Source organism: Typopeltis vanoorti, unplaced genomic scaffold (assembly GCF_054136105.1).
Source record: "Typopeltis vanoorti isolate ZY-2024b unplaced genomic scaffold, IOZ_Tvanoo_1.0 HiC_scaffold_24, whole genome shotgun sequence".
NCBI lineage: Eukaryota > Metazoa > Arthropoda > Arachnida > Uropygi > Thelyphonidae > Typopeltis > Typopeltis vanoorti.
In genome coordinates, this window is record NW_028328064.1 from 4,368,175 (window position 1) to 4,392,914 (window position 24,740).

Below are 24,740 nucleotides of genomic sequence, written 5' to 3' on the forward strand. Positions count from 1 at the left end.
TATCCCATACCATCTGTCCCTATTTGCCGAATTCTTATCATGTTATGCAGCCGCTCAAGAACCACCTGCTCTTGCACTCCTGTCTGCTCATCCAATGCAGTGGTAGCACTACTAACACCGAGTTAATACATTTTAGCGAAGTGAGCACTCGTTATTTGAACAGTCGCATCAGCTTTTGACAGAAGGGTACCGACTGTATTCAGTATTCTTTCATATTCATTCATTCTTTAATTTACAGCATAATGACAAATTGTTTTGAGTTGCTTTAGCATGAGCCACCAATTATTTCTTTTCATACTCCGACTTAGCTTACCAACTTTGTAATTCAGAACAGTTCTAAATAAAACATCCGTATACTTAAATACTTTTCAGGTTAGTACAACATGATCACTACGAAGTGGTAGCAATCAGTCGCATCCTTAACCGGTATCCTCCCCCCCCCTTCCTTTTCAAGCTATGATCACATCTAATCAAACGATGATGATCAAATCTAAATACTCTTAAACTTCGTGTGCTTTTTTCGCATGCTGCTTGAGAAAGTTGTCTCGCAGCAGCAGCTCAATAAATTTTTCATACTTATTATGAGTTTTCTCTACTGTCCCGTCAATGTTCGGATAATTTAAGTCACTCATAATAATTACTTGTTTAGTACAATCAGGATATGGCGATAGATTTCTTCTGAACCGCCAGGTCTGTAGCAATACCCCACAATATATTTCGTCTTGCTTTCGCTTCACACCAGGTAGCCTCAAACTCACTGCCACACGGGAATGATTGCAATTATGGCTTTCATGAACTTCTATCCTAACCGGACTCATATTGTCAGTAGTAGTCCTAAGAGCACCCCTTACGCTCAATTCCAGTTACTACATCCGATTCTGAGAGTCGGGTTTCACTAATGCCAACAATTTTAGGCCAAAATATATTCGCCATAGCAACAAACTCAACCACTTTATTTCTAATGCTTCTGGCATTTGTCTATAGACATAACAAGCCGTTTCCTGACTTTTTTCGTTTACTTATATCTGCACTTTGCTCGGCTCAGGTGGGCAACTTTCTCTTGTTCGTCCATGGTTATAAAAAAGTCCGATCCTAAAGCGTAGTTCACCACTCCACCACATTCATAACCATGTTCATTGACATTCGTATCACTATCACGTAACTATTTTTGAGGGCGTTTTTCCCCAGCCTTTATCACTGGGGACTTTCATAGTCCAGTCGGTATCGACGATGCGAACTGAGCCATGAGGTTTGGTTAGGATGATCAGTGTTAAATCGCGTCTTGGACGCAAAGAACCTTAATAAGAACTTTTCAACTGAACATAAGTCAGCCGGTCTCATATGTAGCAAGATTTTTTTTTAAAACCAGAGTTTCCAAACATAATTCACTGGCTTTGGCTGTAAATCTAAAATAACCATCATAACTAGTAATTAAATTTTGAACCTGAGCGAGAAATATGATTAGTTTTATTTTATTTAATTTCTTTGTTTTACTCTCTAAATATCTTGGATGTTTATGTTTTCTTTGCACTCTCATCAAAACCTCTCCATGACCGGTATTCTTCTTCTTCTTGGTTTCGCGTATTAGGCAATTGTTTGCTTGTATTGAAGGGTTAAAAAATCTTCTGCCCATCTCCTCTTGATCGGTGTCCCTTTATATTTCCAAGCAATATTTGGCCATCCGTCCTCATCCATTCTTTCTACATGTTTTTTCCAGTTCTTTCTATAGTTTGTGATGTCTTCTGTTATTCTAATTATGGATAATTGTTTTCTTATTTCTTCATTTCTTATCTTGTATATTCTTTTATAGACTGTGAGCGGTCTTAGGAACTTCATTTCTGCAGCTTCCACTTGTCTTTTGTCTCTTTCTCCCCAAGTTCACCGCCATATTTCATGCACATGATTGGTATTCATAATAAAAATATGAAAAGGCAAAAAATATTACGCTTGCTATATAGTTGTACATGAAACTGTATTTTGTCCCACCAAATTGAGTTCAAGAGAACCAAGACGCAGTTGCATAAATGATGAAATACTTACTCCCTTTGGTTGGAAAAGATTTGGACACTGACGTCTGGAAGTGGAAGCTTTCTCTGCTTACACTTTGGTGACGATTTCTTTTCAAGTATAATATACTTCATAAACAATTGAAAAAAGGCCTACAACTTTCTCTAATCCAATGTATTTTAATAATTAATAGATGTAAATATGACTTTTGCACTGATTCAGTTGATTCTAAGATGTCAGGGATTTCTTAGTGATCTTTAAGATTGCCCAGAGTCTTTGGAGGTGACCTTCCGTATGAAAGGTCACCTCCAAAGACTTTGTTTAACAGAAGGTAAGTTAATCGGTTGCACATTGAAGTACCAAAGTTTTCTTTCAGGGTTAACTCGAGAGTTTCATCCTACACAGACCAAGCGACCTGCGAAAGTACAGTTCTTAAGATAAGGGCTTTTAATGGAGCCCTTTTAGATGGTCTTGTGTATGTGCATTCTACCTGAGAAATAAAAAAAAACCTGAAAACCAGTGTCTTACATTAGTACTGCGAATAATCAAGAAATTCTACAGGTGAAGCAAACGTGACTCTTTCAAGCCACATGAAGCCTCCATTAAGAAAGATGGTAGTCAAAGCAGAAAATTAAATTCATCCCCCACCTAAATACAGTCACCAACATCTACTCGCAGGGAAATTCGAACTCACAGCTTGTTGGTTGGAATGCAGATACATCCGTCCATTCAGGCGTGTATGCAAAACGCTGTTTAGAAGTAACCTAAGGGACAGAGCACCCAGATTGGTTCTTGGGCTGATTAGGTAGAATTTAAATTAAAGGACAGCATATAGGAAATTGATTAGAAGTCAGAAACCTGATTAGAGGCGGGAATATTGGAAATATAATCTTGGGAGAAAATAGAAAATCTTGATTAAGGATTAAGAATCTGAAACAGAAACTTTTCCAGGAGTAGATCCCAGTATTACTTCAGAACGAAGAAAAAACCTTCCCTTCTTCACCACTAGTTATTTTCAATAATATTTGGTTGGATTTGTTATTAAACAAGGAAGATCAAAGGAACATATCAGAAAAAATATTTGTTGCATCCTTTTAAATAAAATCTGCATAGTTTCAAATCACTCGCAGTCATAAGCTATTGTTGTTCCTCGTTTTCAGCAAAAATATTAAATTATAAGTAGTAAAAATACTTAAGTAATTTCTATTTCTCACAGTATTATCTATCATAAACTTTATTTTCTAGGAAAATGTGAATCTTAACTTGAATAAATGCGTTAATATAATTTTTACCAATTTACATAGTTCGCTTCGCTTCCGGGGGGGGGGGGAAGAGTTGGATAAAAGGAAATGACAATTGAATAAGTAAGAAAAATTCAGGCTACTGTAAATTCTCACAAAGAAAAGCATTGGATGAGCACTAAACGATGAAGTAATAAAGTTAGGAGATAGAAAAAAAAAAGCGATCTTTAGCAGTGTTAAAATGACAGATGATGCAGAAGTGAAAAAATGAAGAGCTGAGAGGATAGCAATTTGGGACAGAAAGTAAATTACTAATCATAATGACTGGATACAAACAATGGAAGAAACTTTTGAAGGCACTGCAATGGATGGGCTTCAAATGCGACTCATTATGTTCACTTTATTTTGCACGGTAAACTGGCTCCCTCCGAAACTGGCTCCATTAAAGGAGAGAAGGAAAAAGCGGCGGAAAACCCCCCCCCCCCCCCATGTATTAAATTGCACCGTGTGCATTTGGCGGCACGGCACACGCACACCTAGCTCTTCGCTGTCCCGTGCCCGTTTATCAACTGCACTTGCGGGTTTCGCAATAAAGGAATGGTTACCGCCGGAGGGTTAATGAAGCGCACGTGCCACACTAACGAGTCGTTTCATGGATCTGTTAGTTTTATGGCCTCATCAAGAAACGTCCAAAACTTCAGTATCTGACAGCGATTTTGATAGTTTCTTGTTTAATCGAAAAACATACCACGTGATCAGAGAAGTTGAGATGAGCAAAAAAAAAAAAAAGTGGGATGAGAAAAAAATTTTAATTTGAAAAAAAAAAAAGTGGGTCAGGGCTGATGAGTTTTCAAATGATAACGGACATTGGTTATACGAAGAATCAAATATTTGAACAGTTGCGGTAAAAGACAAAAATGTTCGATTAATGACTGTAATAGAAAGACAACATTAAAGGAGACAAGCTGTTGACTTCCATTGTCATGACCAACATGATAAGATACAAAGTTCCCAAATTAATGACATTCATGTAATCTAGCATATTGTTATTTTTTTTAGCAATTTTCTTAAAGAATTGTAACTTTTATTACCTAGTTTAACACAAATTGGCACTCTTGTTACTGATAAGTTAAAGATATCCCGAAGAATGTACGCGCAGCTAGTCAAAACGATAAGAAAACATATCAAATGACATTACTCCGATGACTGAAAAGAATAGCTGTTTGAAGAACAGCACTTCCTTTTGTTTTAAGACCCCTCTTCGTGCAAAGGGCGTTTCTGCTACTGTCTCATAAGGAGGTAGCACGGTTTTCCTCCTAGAAAACGCACGATTGAATTAACTGTTTCGGAATAATCTCAACTAACCAACCATTCAAATGCTTCGTTTATCTTAGGGACTAAAAACAGGACGAATGGAAAAACAAAGAAGAAAAAACAGGTGATTGCAGATGCAGAGAGAATGTGAAAATATCCCATTGTGTGTGTGTGTGTGTGTGTGTGTGTGAGAGAGAGAGAGAGAGAGAGAGAGAGAGAGAAGCTGCTAATGAGGACTAAAAGTATAAACTAATCAAATTCTAACTTCATTCAAAGACTGCTTTTGAGTTATTGTAGTTCGCGACTGCTTCAAAATGCAATCCAATCTTTTTTGGAAAGTTCTTTTTTGCAGACAAGTAGGAGACTGACCAAGTTCTGAAAAACAAAATCAATTTGTGATTCACATTTCTGTTTTTTCCGTATTTTATTTTGGGGATAGCCCTGGCAACATAGTAACATAAATCATAGTTCTGATATTTTACAATTAATATCCAAAAGAAACAAGTATTGATTAAACACATTATAATGCCAATTATGATCATTGTGGGTTCGCTAATAACTTCAAGAAGTGTGTAGCTGATGCCATATCGGTGAGAAAGGAAAAGTTCTAGCAAATCGGGTAAGTAAGCATGATTTTCACCAATTTCTTTTAGAAAAAAACAATTAATAATTTGAATATGGTCATGGCATGTGAATCAAGAACGTTTTTCTGCATTCGAGGTGACAGTTTTAATCTGGATTAGAAAGAAACTTACTGTCATGTATATAAATTTAAGAATGTGATTTCTGTGTGAACATTTTGTACTTCTACATCTCGTGTTTCTGTATAATTATGGCAGAAACAATCATCATGTACATAAAGTATATAAATTTTATAAAACACAGCCATCCACGATAGTATGTGGCATACAATCATTCATAAGCGAAACTGTCATTTAATTTTAAAAAAAAACCGTAAATATAAATTAATCGGTATCAATTGACACATAGTTTCATGAATATCAGTAAAAAGACGATATTATTAAAATTAATAATTAAAAATAAAATTTCGTCCTTACCATCAACAATGGGAATCCATTTAATTAAGGAGAAAATAAAAAGGGAAATACTTTCAACCTGGTTGATCGTCTGTAGGTGGGACATGAATTGCATCGTTTATTCAATGTGTAATCTGTAGAGTAGGGTTTTCAAATTATGTAAAAATAAAATTAAAAAACTTATCAAAACAGATGTTAGATGTTTGGAATAGTAAAACTTCGAAACTAGAAACACACACACACACACCTTTTACTTTTAAATTCATTGTGCTAACTTTCTCTTGTGCATTCTTTGAAATGTCACCAGTGTCTAATGCAGGCAAGATAAGTGTCTAAAAGGAGAGCCATCCTTCTCGAGTGTTTCTGACAGGAACAATTCTTTGAAAAATCTTCTAGATGACGCCATAATTACTGCATTTGTGGCCATCTCTCTTCTCATTTTCAGCGCGTGCTAACTACCTCTATAAACTTGTCTGTTTTCTCGAGAGTCTAATAACTCGTGCCCAAGCATCCATTTCCGTGTCACTCCCTTGACGTTATAATTACAACTGTCTTTTTCGTTGACACACTACAATAGCCGTAATCTGACACACCAAGCGGAAGGGCAAAAGGACCATGAGAGAAAAAGAGAAGAGAACAAAAAATCCAGAATGCTACTACACCTTATATATATATATATATATATATATGGTTCATATTATGTTGTCTCAAAGAACTTAGGTTATTTATATTTTTAGAAGGTGTTAGAAAAAATCTGCATTAAAAAATTAAATCGGCTTCTTCCACTTTGTTTTTCCATATATCATGATATGTATGAATTTATATAATTATATGTTTATAACATATTTTCACATAGACTGTAATAGTTTGCACAATTAATTTCACAAAAGCCCAGTGAAAGTGAATTCAAAATACAAGTCTGTTTAGCTTGTTGAAATTTAACCTAAAAGTTGGACTTTTATTTGAACAATTTACGGAGAAAAGATTAATCATACAATGAATTCGTCCCCTTGCAGTATAATTATTAAGAATTATTAATTAAATTTGAAATTAATAGTTTAAATTTAAAACTATATAAATGTAAACAAAATCTGGTAAACTTTCTTGAAGTGATAAAGATTTAATTTTTGTTGAAACAAACTGTAAAGTATCTCATATATAATGAGTATTTATTATTTGCTCTATGGAGACACGCAGCAGGAGTTACAAAGTTCCTGTATCGTAAATGTTCATTCTAAAAACGTAGTTTTTTTTTTTTTATCAATTTAAAATATCATGAAGAAAGAAGAAAAAAGTATTGACTTTACGAGTAAAAGTAATAAATATATATATATATATTTATATATATATATATATATATATACAGGGTGTTCGGGATAAATTTGACAGTTTCGTAAGGAAAAAGAAAATCTTCTTTGTATCTATTAAATTTAATGAATTGACAAAAAAACATTACAGGCAGAGTTAATTACAATACTATCAACAAGATTTACTCAAAATAACCACCATTAGCATCGATCACAGCTTCAATTCTGCTTCGGAACCTCGAACAAGCTGATGCTACAGTCTCCCTGGGAAGGGCCGCAAAAACTGTTTTAATTTTATCCATTAACTGGGCTTTTGTATTACTGGAAGTGCGATTGGTGTCTTTTTCAACTGCGCCCCATACAAAATAATCCATGGGGTTAAGGTCTGGGGAGTTTGGAGGCCAAACATTTGGACTGGTGAAGTCGTAGAAATTTTCAGACAACCATTTTTGACTTTTCCCAGAGGTGTGGCAAGGGGCCGAATCCTGCTGCCATACATACGGCCTACCATTGGCTACCCTTGTTATCCAGGGCTTGACTACAGTTAGCAACTCCACGAACAAAGCCCGAATTCCAATGCCAGGGTTCTTCAACACCTGTTCCTGCAGATTTGCGAGGAATTCTGCTGTACGAACGCAATCAGATCGTCTGCTAGGGATCTTTCTTCTTGCTACATCCTCGTAGTCACCATTGCAAGTCTCTAGTTCATGCCTGATTGTTTTTACTGTATTCAGGGAGCATTGGGCAGCAGTCGTAATATCCTTATTTTGATGGCGGGCACGAATCATCATGATACAAGTTATTCTCTTCCATGATTCAGGTGGGTTCCAGCTATCCATCCTTTCTGACATCTTGTATATGAATGAAGAAGGGTCCAAACTTTTAAATGAAGAGAAGTGTGTGTTAATACATGTAACTTACGGAAAAATATAATTAATTATAAATATGTCAAATTTATCCCGAACACCCTGTATATATATATATAAGTTGTTTGTTTGTAATAGGAAGTTTGGTATGGTATATATATTAAGTGGGTTGGAGGTTGATAACCAAAAGTCCGTTATGAAAGTATTTGTTGTTGTTGATATTTTTATGCCTTTGTCAATTTATTTAGTCGACAAAAGATAGCACGATGAAATAAAATACCACCAACTGTATAGAGGAATGTGATTTTTGATTCTATTCTAAAAACGTCGTTTTTTTTTTTTATCAATTTAAAATATCAGGAAGAAAGATGAAAAAAGTATTGACTTTACGAGTAAAAGTAATATATATATATATATATATATATATGTGTGTGTGTGTGTGTGTGCGTGTGTGTATGTGCGCGCGCGCGTAAATTTAAATATTTATAATTATTGTAAATCTTCAAATAATTTTAAATATTTACATTATTTTCATTAGATTTACGGATACAGCATTTATTTTTTAATATAATTATTGTAGTTGAACAGTAATAAGATTAAATTAGTTTCTCTTCATAATTAAATATCATTTAGCACTATGGAGAGAAATTTTTATACTGATATTATACTGATATATAGACTCTCTCAGTTCCCCCCCCTGCCCTTAATTAAGGGCGGTTACATTTCATGAAACAAAACTATCCAATTTCTCCTGACCACTGTCGTTGTATCGCAGTGAGTTATGGTCTTAACACAGACATTTGTCAAAATGTCTTATCCTGCCTGTGTCGTTTTTCCTAGCAGATTATGTCAGTCTTTTTGGCACATACTGCCCATAAAGAACCTGTAACTCTAGTATACGCCCACTTGCATGGAAGGCACTCGTATCCCTTCACGGCCATGCGGTCAGTGATGACAGACTCGGTAAAGATTATTTATTTCCGTCGAGATAGTTTTCCTTCGTGACAGACTACATCCTGTGGCTTCTTTGACTTTTCAATGCTTACGAAAAAAAACTAACTAGCGAAGTTGAGTCAACATTTCACTGCATATTTCCGCTTTCCATTTGTCACGTGCCAAAATTAGTTTCAGAGAAGTGCATAAAATTGTATAAAACAGTATCGATATTGAAAGCCATAAATAAAATATGGACGATAATTTCTCACTTCCCGTAACACAAGGGGATCTCTTTTCGGCTAAGGACATGCAATGGATTGTCAAAAGCCAACTACTTCAGTATTATAACTACAGTATATTATAATCATCAAAAAAGATTACGTTCTGTCAAGTATAATGGACTTGATAAAAGTATAATTTTGTCCATATTTTAGGTTAACTTAAGCGTAACAATAAAAATATTTAAATGAAGCACTTTAACGACTTGCACTGTTGTATAATGCTAGCGTACTAAAGTGTTACCTTAAGTATTCACTATAATGTAAATCATTACTTAGAGAACCCCCTATTGCTGTATATTATAGTAATAGATATCTTAGCCATTTCCCAGACTTTAACGTTCTTTCATCGTTATATAAAGAGCTCTAGGTATAAAAAAAAGCATGTTATCAAATTATTCACTTTTCATATTTTATTGGTAGTGATAGGATAATAGTACTCAGTCTAGAGAGAAACAGTTTACCAAAGCTATGATTGACTTTCTTAGCTGATGTTTTTAAATTTTTGGAGTGCAAGAAATGCTTCAAAGTTTGAAACCCTAATGAAACACTCGAGTTGCCTAATTACAAACTTAGGCAACTCGCAGTAAAAATAGTTTATATGCTAGTGCAATTTATATAACTTAGTTTTTAAATTACTCACGTATTGTAAAAGTCCACGGTTAGCCTAGAGGCTTTGCTCTTCGTAACCATATGCCTGGGAAAGGAGTGTCCTGGGTTCAATTCCCTTCGGTGATGTGAGGGGCTTAAGGATCTTCCTCAGCGATAGCCAAGTTTGCCGGTCTTGGGCGTGGACAGCAGGTTTCTTCCGCCAGTTTATCTGTTTTTTTTTTTTTCATCTCGCAAGCAGACAAACCGTACCCGTTAACACACAGGCTACAGTCATAAAAATACGGCAAGGAAGGCAACGGGAAACCACCTTGCGTCACTATCTCCCTAGTAATCAGCTGCAACCCTCTCAAGAGAGGAAGCTATAGGATCAGATCAGATCATTGTAAAATTAAATTATAGGAAATCTTATATAATATATGAACAAAAATACAAACTGTATATTTTATAAATCTTCGAATAATTTTAAATATTTAAATTTTTCCAATAGATTTACTGATATACGTTTTATGTTTTTATATAATTATTATTATAGCATGATATTCGTCATTAGGTTGTCGTTATTTCCCGTGTGGTGGCCGGGCTAAGAATAGCGCCAACGTAACCCATGCATGTCGTAAGAGGCGACTAAAATGGGACGAGTTTCGCTCTCTTAGGTTTCTTCCGGAATTTTGTTCCCGATGAGGGGGGGATTGATTTCGGGGGGGGCGGGGTTGCCCTGAGAGAGCATTTGAGTCTCTGGGGGTGGGTGTTCTCCGGCGTGGCCCATGAGGGGGGGGGCTTGTCGGCGGATTCTTTTCCCTGAAATATGAGCGATTCTGCTCAGTGGTGGTGGTGGGGGGGAGGGGTCCGTCACTGCGTTTAACTAACGCTGAGTTGGACGGTCTTTCGGCCACTCGTAGGGAGTGGTTCGGGGGAACGTCTTAATTTTTAGAGAGGACTTTACTTACATACTAGCCCATGCATGTCGTACGAAGCGACTATAATGGGTACCCAGGGAGGGTAATGGATTGCAGTGCTGTAGCCAATGAAGTTCTAACTGAAGCTCGGCTATTGCTGTTACCCTCCGGCCATGGTCAGAGCTTTAATAGCTCAATAACACCCTATCCTTACATTGTCCTCTACAGATAACGAAGAAGATGAAAAGCATTCTTACTTCGCCCATCTATCCAAAAAAAAAAAAAAATGCTATCGTTATGTGTTATATATAACTGTATAGTATTCTGATTAAACGCTGATTCCATTTTTATATTGAAAATTAATTCTAACAGTGCGTAATATGGAACTGCTTTATAAAACCAGTAAGGTTGAGGTTTGATATAGAGAAAATAAGATTGTTCTGAAGAAAATTCCTGTTTTAATTGATGCAAAGCTAAATCGATTGGCTATTAATCATGTCAAGCAACTTTTGAGACAGTAAATGTCGCTGCTAATACTTAGTAAACGATTTTTGCATTGTTTGTTAAACTGCTAGACAAATGCGTGTTGTTAGATCGTTTGGCAAAATTTACTTGATTTTCTTATTTGTTGTTATTTTTATTTGGCTTTCAACGCTCGTTTTTGGCAGTACTTACTAAATCCGGAAAAGGAGAAGCAAGTATTAGTTTGATATATTCGCAGTGCAGTTAATTCGAGCAATCCAAGGCGTCTTTCTTGTGCTTAGCGTCAGACGAGCAACCCGAAACATCATTAGCAAAGCACCGGTCAAGGAGACAATCTCTGCAGAGCTTAAATTGCGCAGACTATTCGATCTCAAGGTTAAAAAAAGGTCCTGAGCCAAGGAAATAACGACCAATGTAGTTTATTGACGACGCAAGTTGGAAAGTCCATTCACTGGATTCATCAGGGGCAAGACTCAAAATTGTCAATCATTGATACGTGTCTGTTGTGATTATTAGAATAACGAACATTGCTTTATGCTCTCTCATTGCAGAAGAATTTTTATGGTTAAAAATTAAATAACATTCAAATTCTCCATGAAGGGATGGCTCGCGTGAATGCAATTTAGATTTTCTAATTTTGTCACTCAAAGATTGTCAAAATTTCTCATTTGCATGTCCAGTTGCGGTGAATGAATAGTTTAGATCCATCACCAACCTACAGGCTGCGGTTCAAACCCGCTTGACACGTTTGCGTGTGAATGTCTGTAATTGGCGATGACTTTCATCGCTTGGTGTGATACCATTCTGATAATTTGAGTACCTTAACCGGTCAAAAAGAAGTTCTGGTTTGATCTCTGATGGATTTACTGGATTATCCATAAAACAAAAACTAAGATGTTTTTTTAATCAAAAGTAAATTATATATAACTAATATCCGTATTTTATAATTAGTTCCTTAAGTATTACACTCCTAGGGATATTTTACTTGGGAAAAGTACTCGACAACTACAATTTGCACACTACGTGCAAATTCTAGTTGTCATTCCAAACACGTCCGCGCGGTTATCCTAGTGGCTATGCGCTTCCAACCATATATCTGGGGAAAGAGTGTCCTAGGTTCGATTCCCGTTGAGGACGCGAGGATCTTAAGGATCTTTGCCAGCTATAACCAAGTTAGCCGGTCTTGGGCGTGAACAGCAAGGTTTTTTCCTCAGTTTATGTGGGGTTTTTCATCCCGCAAGCAGGCAAACCGGCTCCGTGAACACATAGACTACAGTCATAGGATGTAGTACTTAGTCTCTCATTAGGAGGGCTCAACCAGTCCTAAGGGGCGGTCGAGGAACGGGGGATAAATAAATAACGAATAAATAAATAAATTTCAAACACGCAACAGTTTTCAGTCTATATTTGTTCATCGGTAGCTCAAAGTGAGATAATGATCATCCTTATGAGGGTTAGTTGACGCGATTGTTAATTAGATATTGCTGTTTTCGTTTCCTAGCAACAAAGACAGTCTATTTTAAATATTACTTATTACTTCTGAATGAATTCACGCGCACACACATGCTATAAGCAAATTGTGGTTTGTTGTCGATACCGAAATAGAGAGAATGTTTTACAAATTAGCATTAAGATCAGTGTGTACAACAGGAATTGTCATAGCAACGATAATGAGTTCTCCAGTATTTTATTTTCAATAGTATGGTTGTTTTTTCGAGCTAGAAAGGGAAGTAGTTTTTAATGTATGATAATGAGATGTATGTGTTGTGGAACGCTGATGCACAGCTGTAACTGTTCCCATGGTTCGCTCTCTTCCTTGATGTCTATAGTCATTTACAAGAAAGATAATTATGCCGAGCACAAACAAAGCCCTAAGCAAAGAGAGAGATGCCAGTAGGGGAGGTTAGGCGGTCGCTCGGAGTAGGAGTAGGCGTTTAGGTTAAAATTATTGAAGATCCCGGGAATACTGAGGGTATCGTCAAAATGATTTTGCGTTAATGGAATCTAGCCTAAAGCTGATGTAATTTCTAGATTGAGCCACATAATAAAATTAAACCAGGTACTCCAGTTTCTGTACGAGCATGAGAATACTGATTAAAGTAGTTATACACAATGCAAGAGTAACAGGCCACTGTAAAACTTTCCGAGAAAATTTTTATTCTGATCTTATATCTTTTAATTATAGCAAAGATGAACTAAATGAAATTTTGTTTTAAAATTAATATACCGTTATTCATTATTTTAGTTTAATTTTTCATATTAATTATTTTAATCTAATTTTTCACAACATATTAGTCCCCTTATAGTCCTTATAAGGACTGGCTTAAAGGGACGAAGCAAGAATGCTTTTCATATTCCCCGTTATCTGTAGAGGACAGTGTAGGAATAGGGTGTTATTGAGCTATTAAAGCTCTGATCATGGCAGGAGGGTAACAGCAATAGCCGAGCCTCAGTTAGAACTTTATTGGCTACAGCATTGCCATCCATTACCCTCCAAGGGTATTTGGATTGAATGAATCAATCACCGACTATGTAAGTAAAGGTGAAATCTCAAAAATACGGACGATCTCTAGGCCACTCCATAGTGGGCGAAAGACCGTCCTAATCTCAGCGTTGGTTCCACTCAGTGACGGGCTCCCCGACCACTGAGCAGAACCGCTCAAATTCCGAAGAAAATAATTCACCGACAAAGCCCCTCAGCGGGCCGTGCCGGAGAACACTTTCCCCGGAGACTCAAATTGCTCCCTTAAGGCAAAAACCTTAAGAGAGCGAACTCAAAAACTCTAGAATCTCATCGCCCAAGGGGGGTGATGAGATTCTAGAGCAACAGCCGAACCTCAGTTAAACTTCATTGGTACAGCATTGCATTGCCATCCATTACCTCCCAGGGCATTAATGAATCAATCACCGCCTCTCACGGTCGATTGATTCTCCCCTCTCGGTCACAACATATTATTATTATTAAAGCTCTGATCATGGCAGGAGGGTAACAGCAATAGCCGAGCCTCAGTTAGAGCTTCATTAGCTACAGCATTGCTATCCATTACCCTCCAAGGGTATTGGATTGAATCTTCCCCACAGCATATTATATATAAGGACTGGCTTAAAGGGGCGAAGCAAGAATGCTTTTCATATTCCCCGTTATCTGTAGAGGACTGTGTAGGGATAAGGTGTTATTGAGCAATTAAAGCTCTGATCATGGCAGGAGGGTAACAGCAATAGCTGAGCCTCAGTTAGAATTTCATTGGCTACAGCATTGCGATCCATTACCCTCCGAGGGTATTGGATTGAATGAATCCATCAACCCACCCACAACATATTACCCATTTGGGCAGTTACTTTATATACTATCATGTATTTATTATTATGGTGTACAACCGCGTTTGTATGTGGATAATGTACAATCAGAACTATATAATAAATAACCCAATTATATGAATGAGTTTATCATGTTCATCGTTTATGTTAAGTAGTTGATAAAAAATTCTAAAATTGCATCGTGCTAGATAAAATTTAATTAACACGTTACACCCATGTCTTTTTTTACTTCTGAAAGAGATTAATTAACTGATCCTAAGCAAGGTGATGATAAAATCTCAATGCATATTTCTCCATTTCGTTATATATCAGAAAACCTGCAGTTAACATACAAAATATGTTAGCTTTACTACCAGGTTGTGGCTCTCCATACATGTTAATCTTACTATGTTTTCTAGGAATAAACTTGGTTCTTTGATGCTAGCAACCAATTTCTGACCGCAACAACCTCTGTAATCAGGGTTGCAGACCAAGTTTGTCGATAGAGAACTACAGTGCCTCGATGTTAACGCTAGTCTTAAAACTTTAAAATGTTGAAACTTAAAAAAAAAAATTGAATATGTTCAGAGGAGTTCAATTAACCATTGATGATCTCTTTTCTCAAGATTTGTTTGTGGCTTTGTTCATAGACGTTCACAACTCTTCTTTATAGAACAACTTTGAAGAGGAACAATAATGAACTGCAACCAAGTTAAGCCTACAGTTTATTTTTCACGTAGTCCAGGAAGTTATAACGTGCATTAGGCAGAATAAATAAGTTGTTGTTTTTTAAACATTTATTTTTAGATAATATTCAACGTGCATCTGCCTTCGAAGAAGAGTAAAAACCAAACGAATATTTAGCAACAACATAGTTCACTAACAACAACTGCAGCGTTGTTATTGTCTGCCTAAACATCATAAAAAATGAATCCACTTTGGGCTGCTAAAGTGAGAAAAGAATCCTAATAGGGATTTAACAACTTCCGAAAGAAATTTTCGTGACTGAATACCGTCTCGTGTTTTCACTGCACGAACCTTATGGACGATGTCTCGTGGGCACAGATCTGCGTGCATAATTTGGCTTTATTTTTTTTTTTTTCTTTCTGTTCGTTGCAGATATGCCTTTATTAGCTAAACAAACTACGAGTAGCGCGCAACTTCAACTTATTTTGGTTCCCATAGCAACACGCGAGGCAACAATGATGTTTAAATGTTTAGACGACGCATAGAGTCTCCTTGGTAGACTGAGTGGAATTCAACCATTTTTTTTTCTTTCTATTTTTAGATACCGTGACCTACTTTGATACGCATGACTTGACGCAGTCGATAGAGGGCACTTCTTTCGATTTGTCGGTAATCGAAATGCATTTTTTTAAAAAATATATATAGACGATGGCTAAAAAAAGAAGGCGAGAAATAGTTGAAATTCAATTACCCGATTCTTTCTGTCAAAACAGCGGCAGATCTATTTTTAGTAATGTACACAAAAGAAAGTGTATCAGAAGCAAGACGGTTGTCAAAGAAAGAAATAACTTTCAGAAAGAATTATCTTGTTAAGTAGCTTTTTTTAAAGAAAGCACCATCTGTTTTAGAGATATGAATTCATTGCCTAAAATGAATAATCAAATAACCCATCGGAAATTTGTCTGAAAATCCAATAAAGTTTGCAATGGAATAATATTTCAGAATTGGAGTCGTGATCCCCCCCCTACCCCTTCCCCAATCCGTGTAGAGTTATAAAAACGAGTGCTTTATTATTTTAGAAAAGCAATTGTAAAACTTCCTGATAAAGAATTTGTACGATGTCCACAGATTTATCACAGGATATTGATTTCCATGAAAGAATAATATGAAAACCTAAGTTATCATGTATTCCATACGTTTATAACAGACAGAATTATTAAGTGCCTAATGTTGTTGTGGAACAGGATCGATGTTAAGATCCACTCAATGTCAGACATACTCCGAACATACGATTTTGCAAGTTGGTCACATTCGTGATTGATGACCACCCGTGCGATAGACTTTTTTGAATTAAATAGTGCAGTCAGCAGGTGCTACGTTTTTTAGTCTTAAGTAAAATGTTAGTTAAGAAGTTAAAAATCACTCAACGAAAATCAGTTTTTTTATAGAATATACAGAAATCTAAACAGGAGTTTAGTACTCTAGTTAACCATATCAAAGCAAGTATAATTTACTTTATAATTAAAGAAGAAAACTCTATATGACTGATTTTGATTCAGATTATTTTAATAATAAGTTAATACGCTTTTTTATTAGGGGTGCTTAAGGGTCAAAGCTGTATAACTGAGAGGAGACCTCCACATAGCCTTTAAAGGAATCCGGAGAACCGACCAGGGCTTCTGACCTAATGTCCAATCCTCACCTTTTCGTGGTGCACCCTGTTGGGTATCTACCTGGATACTGAACGAACAAGGATGGGCTGGTAATTTGGGATTTAGCCGACCAAATTGTATTCCTATTGGATTAAACCAATATACAAAATGATGGTACAACATGACAAAATTTCATGCCGGCTGGGGCGTCGCCCGGTTAAACAAGACCCCCCCCCCGTTGTTTTCGCCAGGGAACCAGGGCGAACAGCGAAAAGTCAGCTACTAGGACAAATCTGAAAACAAACCCCAACTCAACATCACCAGAATTAAAGATCGGTACTATCAACATAAGAAGCCTGAATGGCAAAGAAATGGAGCTAGCTGAGGAATTAGATAAGTACCAGATCAACATAATAGGGGTGACTGAAACAAAAATGACAAAAACTGGTGAGATCTTTCTGAGCAAAAAATACAAAATGTTATATTCAGGAAATGACAATCAAGGAAAAGAAGGAGTAGCCATAGTATTCAACACTAAATACGATGCTAATCTTCTTGAATGGCTTGAAACTTAAATCAGTCTCAAGTAGAGTAATGTGGGCAAATATGAGAATGGGGAACTGGACAATGAGATTTATTTATGCCTATGGTCCCAAGAAGGTTCTACTAAGGTATAAGTGCAGGAATTTTTTGATGCTTTAGAAAAAGCAACTGACACAATGAAAAAGGAAAAGTTGGTCCTTGTTGGGGATCTAAATAGTAGAGTAGGAAATGATTGTCAGACATACAAAAATATTTCGGGAAATTTTGGAGAAAAGAGCAAAGCTAATAATAATGGCAAATACCTGTTGGATTTCTCTCAGGACATGGACTGGTTGTTGCTAACACCATGTTCCAACATAAAAATGTGCACAAATTCACATCGAGAGAAGAGGCTACGAATAAGAAAAGTCTCATTGACTATGTTATCGTTGATAGTGATGTTTTCTCCCTGGTGCAGAACACCAGAGTGTACAGAGGATTTGAAATTGGAAGCGATCACTATTTAGTCTTGAGCAGGATAAAATTGCATTTCCCATTGAAAAGAATAACATGTAAGAAAGTTTTGAAGCGAATAAAAGTTGAGCAGCTCTCAGATGTGAACTGTAGACTAAAATACACAAACATGACTAAAGAAAAAATGAAAGAGTTTGAGAACAGGAACCAAACTTGGAGATTCAGTGGCAAGCCTTGAAGAAAACCCTGATTGATTCAGCCAGAGAAGCATATGGTGAGGTTGTCTGCAAGGATGGAAAAATCAGAACTCCATGGTGGACACAGGAAGTTAAAGGGGCAGTGAAGTTCCTATCAAAAGTTCCTGTCAAATAAGTCAGCTTTTGCTCTTAGAGAATACAGAGACGAATGTAAGAAAGCGAAACACTGTAAAACTAGCTAAACAAAAGTCATGGGAGGACTTTGGCAATAACATAGAAAATAAATATAAAGAAGGTGGTAAGATATTCTGGAGTTGTTGAAGAAGCTTAGAAATGGAGGAAAGAATGTTGTAAAAGGAGTTAGAGATTATAAATGTGATATGAAAACAGGAGAAAAAGATATCATTGAAGCATGGAGTAATTACTTTGAAAAATTGCTAAATGAAACAAGCAGTGATAGCACAGTGGTAAAAAACACTCAACTGGCAGACAGCAGGAATACATATCCATACTTGAAGTAGAAAAGCCATCAAAGGCTTGAAATGTGGAAAGGCAGCAGGAGTAGATGATATTCGACCAAAAATGCTGAAGTATGGTGGTATAAGAGTCTTACAGTGGCTGCATTACATAGTTCGGAAAGCCTGGAGAGAGGGACGAATTCCCGATGATTGGAGTAGAGCTCTCATAGTACCCATATATAAAAAGGGAAATAAAACTGAATGTGATAATTACAGAGGTATTTCCCTCCTGAGTGTTCCTGGCAAGATCTATGCAAGTATACTTGAGAAACGGCTGAGAAGAATTGTGGAAGAAAAGCTTGGTGAAGAACAAGCTGGATTTAGGCCAAATAGAGGCTGTCAGGATCAGATCTTCACTTTACGACAAATAGTTGAGAAAGCATGGGAATATAACAAAGATCTGTATTAAAGTTTGTCGATCTGGAAAAGGCATAGGACAAGGTGCCAAGAGAGAAGCTATTCAATACGCTACAGTTATATGGTGTCAATGGGGCATTATATCAAGCAATACTTAGTCTGTATTTGAGTTGTAAGTCAGCAGTTAGAATTGAAGGAAGTACAGGAAGATGGTTTAATGTTAAATCTGGTGTGAGACAAGGAGGTACATTATCCCTCTGTTATTCATTATATATATGGATCACATTATGAAGGAAAGCGGTATTAAACATCATATCAAAATTGGAGATGTTAATGTCAGCTCTTTGTTTTATGCGGAGGATGTTATACTTCTAAATAAATCCGCTACAAATCTGCAAGATTCCTTGACTGAATTGAATAACTGTTGTAATAGATATGTTGTGAAGGTCAGCAATAAAAGGACAAAGACAATGAAAATAGTTAGGATTGTTGAAAATGTCAACTGTGTTGTGAATGGGGAACCTGTGGAACAAATAAAACATTTCAGCTACTTAGGCACGATTTTTACTGAAGATGGTAAATTAAATATAGAAATAGACAACAGAATCAACAAAGCTGGGATGGTAGGCAGTCAACTGAATAAATTCATATGGAATAAGAGAGAAATTAGAACACCAAATTAGTTGTATACAAGGCAGTGTTCAAACCACTTATTGATCTGAGAGCTGGGTCAGAAGTAAAACGCTTGACCAAAGAATAGTCACCGCAGATATGAGAGTCCTGAGAAAGATTAGTGGCGTGAACAGATGGCATCCATGGCAATATCATATTAAAAATGAGGATATTAGGAAAGAACTTGACATTGTCAGCATCCAGGAATGCGTTAGCAGAGCTAATCTCAGGTGGTATGGTCACTTAAACAGAATGGGAGAGGAAAGGTTAGCAAAACAAGTGTTCTCTGCCAGGTTGGCAGGAAAACGACCCAGAGGAAGGCCAAGATATAGGTGGATTGATACGGTACAAAGTGCCTTAGACGATAGAAATATAAGATCTGAGAATGATAATATTGGAGTCTTGACAAGTAACAGACTGATTTGGAGGAAAATTGTAGATAGGAAGTTAGTAATGATGTAAATTTTTCATGTAGTACTATCATATCCTGTACACCCATTGAGGGTACATGTCAGGAATTTGATGATGACTTTTTTATTACTGGTATATAGAAAATATATGAATTCTGCATTAAAGCATGAGTAGCAATACATACATTGGAAAGGAAGGGCTTTGTATTATAAAATAATTAAGGCAATTGATGTGAAGTTACAACAGCAATTTAAACTAATTACTTATACCACTATACATTGCTGTTTTGGAAATAAATAACAATACTTCAAATAACTTCTGTGGACAGTGCAGTCAATGTATTTAAATTTGTGACGTCAATTTTGTTTTTTGTGTGTACCTCAAATGAGATACCACTTTTGTTCATTGTGTTTCTTTACTGTTCATTACAGATATCGAAAATTGTCTTTAAATTAATATATATTTTAAGCTCTTTTGTAGATACCAAACAACTGCCTTAGTATTTCTTATTACCCAAGCAGTTGCTAAGATCTTTATTCATTATCTGATTTTTAGTAAAGAAATTTACTGGCAATATCTTGTATTTTAATCAGTGATGTATTAAAGTCATTTCATTTTTTTAGAAAGAAAATTCCGTTTTTAAATTAATGGAAGCCATTTCAATGGCAGTTAGCAAAGGTTAATTTGACGAACTCATTGTAGTTCTGAATAGATAGGATTCTTAGAAGCAATAAAGTAAGAATCTTCTGATACCTAAAGTTGTATTTGCTATCAGTGTCAGACAATTGCATCTACTCTTCAAAAAAGAATTAAATATCGAGATGAATCTTGCAAAAAATACAAACAATGCAACGTAGTTGTCCATAAGCTCCCCCTGGGTCTCCTAAGTGATGATGATGGTAACTGTGCAGATTTAATCACTAAAATACCAAATCATTGGCATCAGAGGTGATGCTAGGAAAATGTATCCTTCAAAACCTATCGAAAATAAATGGTCGATCCAATATAAATCCAATTTATATCTACATGTTTTCATACCGAACTTGTGGTTTTTCATCTAAGGAAATGAAAGTTATTTCATGTTGTTAAAGGTTTTATAGACAGCCTGGTTGGCCGAATGGTTAGCGTATCTGCTCTCCATCCAAGAGGCTGCGGGTTCGAATCTCGACATGGGCATGAATGTTTGTGATTGTCCTACTAAATTAGTAGGAAGGGAACCTGCGATCGTATCACTTCTTCTAGCAAAAAGGCTTCACGTCCAAAACCCAGTGAGGGAGTGACCAGACGGTGTCAAATGACGTCATGTTAAAAACTAACTAAATGACCAAATAAAACAGAGGAGGAAAATGTTTAATAACCATTCAGAACACATCTGAATAATTTTAATGATCTTTGAAGCAAGCTAGTGTGTATTTCTGAAAAGAATACTGCTATGTATTTCACCTATATTAATTTCCGACTGTCTCGACCCTACCCCCATCCCACCCCTTACTAAGAGTGGCATCATTGACTGATAACTCTAATCTGGTTGTATATAAATTGGAAACGTGCAGAAATGAACAATTTTGTTCCACGAGCTAAAAATAAAGTCAAATCTCCATCGCCTATCCTTTACTCTACGTATCCAACTCTACCATCCGTATGGAAACTTCCGCAAATTAAACCTACATCCCTAAACGAATTAAGGCCTCATCAACACGACCTCATCCAACCAGCATCAATATTTTCTACCGCCAGGCGTACGGATGGCCTCTCTTAACCCTAACGATCGGTGGTGGGTTTGGTGGAATTAGATGCCTGCCATAGCGATTATTGATTTGACGGTACCTGCTACACAACTCCCCCTCCCTGCTATGAGACCGAAATACTCCTAAGTGGTAGTAGTCACGACGCCCGGGTACCTGTGGAAAAATATTACTTCAGTCGAAGTGGTTTCCAAACGGCACGTGAAATATTTCCGCCCTGATGAAATATTTGTGTGCCTGCAGGGGGACAAATCAAACTAGAATTGATTCCATTAGTATTTGACAGCATTCGCAATTACTTCCAGAAAAATCCGGCGAGAAGACTGTCTAAATGGGTTTAATTTTTTTCCCCAGTTTTGTGACATTTATTCAAAATTACACGACATAAAAAAAAAATAAATTAGTTGCCATCGGTGACTTGACATAGAATATCGAGGAGGCTTATTAAAGCCTTCCCGATATTTCATCTGATTTAAACGTCACGCAGAATGACTTCCATTAGATTTTACAAGAAAGTGAAATAATTTACCATATTTCATTGTTTTCCCATATTCCACGCATTAGATCATAAATACAACTCGACTGTAAATGGCTCCAAACGGTTAATTCAATTTACGATATATCATCGCATTTTATTGGACAATCAACAATGATTCACAGTAGTCATTGAATTAAGCTGATTAAATACTTCCCGATGGGTGTTTATATAATTAAAAACATGCCAGCAACCATAAGTTTAGCATAACATTCAATTAATTATTCCACTTCAAAGATTTCTAGTCGCCAACCTCGATCATGCGCAGTGCTCACAAACGGTACTAGTCAGAAACAATGCTGTAAATTATGCTACAAGCATTTAACAATTGGTCCAGAACACAACTGAAGCTAATAAAATTACAATTATCCAATGAAAAAAAATTCCTACATAAACGATATAAAGAGGATGAAAATATTTCATATGGAGAAACGATTTTGTAGGGTAAGGCTGAGAATCGATCGGTTATGGCCATCTCCTACTACTGTTCCTCTATCTAGATGCCATTTTGCTGCCCCATCTCACGCTAGCATCACCTTTGACATATTGTTCCCGACACATTACTCATCTCAGCAGTGAATGTAAACAGATGCATGCTTGGAGAAATCGCAATCACATATTTTGCTTTCTATTCTGTGGCATCCGTTTTTTTATTATTGTAGCCATGGTGCAAAATTTACACCATAAACATTTTTTTATACATAGCATATATCTGACAATGACCCTTTTTTATGAGGATGATGTGCTTTACCATTTGTGCTCTGTATGCTGAAACATGGATAATAAATAAGGAATCAAGAAAAATGGTACAAAGAGATCAGTAAATATTTTGTTTCTTAATCTCGCTACGAAAATTGCATTCGGATTCAGTGAGCATGGATGCGATCCCCCCCCCATCCCATAAATTGTAATTTAGATTCTTGTCAGATTAATATATTTTTAAACTTAAAATGTAAAATACTTTAATTCAGTTATGTAGTTATGTAGAAAACAATTATGAATACTGTGATTAATCAATAAAACAAAAAAATTAACAAAAATAAACAAAAAATTCACCATCCTCTCCAGAAAAAAAATGTGAATTCTAATTATCCATTGCCACTGTTTGACCATGCTGTATTTTTTTAGAGGGGGGGGGGTAGATACCCTGTGCTCTTCTTTTAACTAACAATTATTCATTGACTTAAATAACTTATATTACTACACAAGCTTTTTAACAATGGATGGAGAAACATAAATTCGCGTGAGAGTCAACAGCAGCTAGTTCAACAATTTAAGCTGATCACTCGACTATTAGAAACACCATTTTTTAGAAATATTGTTTTTTTTTTTTAATTGTTCTGAAACGTTTCAGTCATTTAATTTTACAATAATTTTATTTTTGTCGGCTTGGTTGTCTGAGTGGTTAGACCCGTTCAGAATGCTGGTTTGAATCCTGTCGTGAGCAGGGAGGTTTGTGATTATGATTCAAGGGCTTGCAAGAGGGGATCAACAAAAGTAGTCCCTTAATAAGGTTAATTAGTTCTTTAAAAAGCTAACTTACGGTCTAGTCTGTTACTTAATTTTGCCCTTCAAAATAACGAAAAAATGAAAATACTAAAAACATTTGTCCATTTTTCTATAAATAAATTTTACATTTTTATTTTATCTTATTTCTTTTTGATGAACATCATGCAACAATAACATTGTTCTTCCTCTTCTAAGCCCCTTTATCTTCCTCCCCATTTGTTTCCATTTTTGTGTATTGAAGGCTTCTCGATGCCAACATCCTCCAACCATCTCTCCTTCCATTATCTTTCTGGTTGTCCCAACATTGGTCTTCTTCCGTATGGATACTACTGGGTGATGATTGTCTTTGTCCATCGATCGGTTTTCATCGGTGCAATATGTCCTGCTCATCTCCATTTCAGTTTTAAAATCTCTTCCCATATATCCAGCACTTTTCTTATGTTTTCATTCCTTATTTTGTTTATCAAGGCTATCTCCATTCCACGCTCAGTTTTCCCCATTCTGTCCAGTCGTTGTTTGGTAATTGGCCATATCTCTGATCCAGATGTCATAAAATATTGGTTGAAAAGTTTGGCTATAGCGTATAGCAAATGATTTAGTTTTTTACCATTGATGTTCATCCCTTTATTTCTCCAGTCTGTTTAACACAGAGCATATTCCAATGCCGCATTGCATAATTTAGGATATCCAATTTCTTCATTGCTATTAGGGCTGCTTGTTTTTCAACAGAATCAAATACTCTCTTATGGTCAATAAAACCCAAGTGCAGTGATAAGTTGTATTCTTTGCATTTTTCTCTTAGTTGATTCAACATCTGCAGATGACTGTGTGTGTTAAACCCTTTTTCTGAATCCAGTTTTTCATTAGGCTGAGTTTCATTTAATAATCGTGATTCTGTTTGTTATACTTTTTATAAATAGTTTATATACTTGCACTTACGAGATTATTAAAATGATCCAAAAATAGTTAGTTTTAATTTGCTCTCAATACACACATCATGCATTGATCGGCTGCCAAAGTGTCTCGTGCCAGTTCTAGAAGCGTCCAGTGCTTTGTGGGAAAAATTCAGATAAGCCGTTTCTTCATAGGATGGGCACATTACGAGAATATTAATTCCTCCTCTCGCCCAGTAGAATAATCGCAAGCTTCTCTCTTCCTTTTCTTCGATTCCGAGGGACCGATAAACC

At 36.2% G+C, this 24,740-nt stretch overlaps 1 protein-coding gene across 2 annotated transcripts in view; it reads left to right on the top strand.

Annotated features, from left to right (window-relative positions):
• The window catches only part of LOC150092192 (disintegrin and metalloproteinase domain-containing protein 11-like), a 1,236,934-nt gene that overhangs the window by 26,700 nt on the left and 1,185,494 nt on the right, over positions 1 to 24,740 (top strand). The window lies entirely within an intron of this gene.